The 431-nt window shown below is 36.9% G+C and overlaps 1 protein-coding gene across 2 annotated transcripts in view; it reads right to left on the reverse strand.

Moving 5' to 3' along the window:
- Nucleotides 1-431, reverse strand: part of LOC119586525 (neurotrophin 1-like) — a 28,112-nt gene that overhangs the window by 24,754 nt on the left and 2,927 nt on the right. The gene's annotated exons all lie outside the window — the stretch shown is intronic.

Below are 431 nucleotides of genomic sequence, written 5' to 3' on the forward strand. Positions count from 1 at the left end.
TTGCTCGTTGGGTACTCGTAACATATCTATTCCCGTTTCTCCCCAATGATGCTTGCTCTGTGTCATTTCTGTCTATTAATACATGTTTATCGAATCTTTGCAACGTACAAACGAGCGCGAGGACCATTTACAAGGGAATTTAGCGTAATCTGGATTTTTTTTTTAAGATTTTTGCTTTATATCGTCCGTTCTCCAGGAAAAAACATTTGAGATTATTAAATTGCATGTACTGGAGTTCAATGGTAAATAAAATGGAAGATATTCTTATTAACGATAACAAAGACCAGTTAACATGGAATATAGACTACCATAAACTTGTGCTCTTTCGTATTCCGTTTATATTTGTGTCCAAAAAACCTTCAGTTTAGTTTATGGTTTCCTTGGTGTCTCTTCCGGGCCGTTTTGGCGGGAAAAGAAACGTGCGCGTCTAT

This window comes from Penaeus monodon, chromosome 21 (genome assembly GCF_015228065.2).
Source record: "Penaeus monodon isolate SGIC_2016 chromosome 21, NSTDA_Pmon_1, whole genome shotgun sequence".
NCBI lineage: Eukaryota > Metazoa > Arthropoda > Malacostraca > Decapoda > Penaeidae > Penaeus > Penaeus monodon.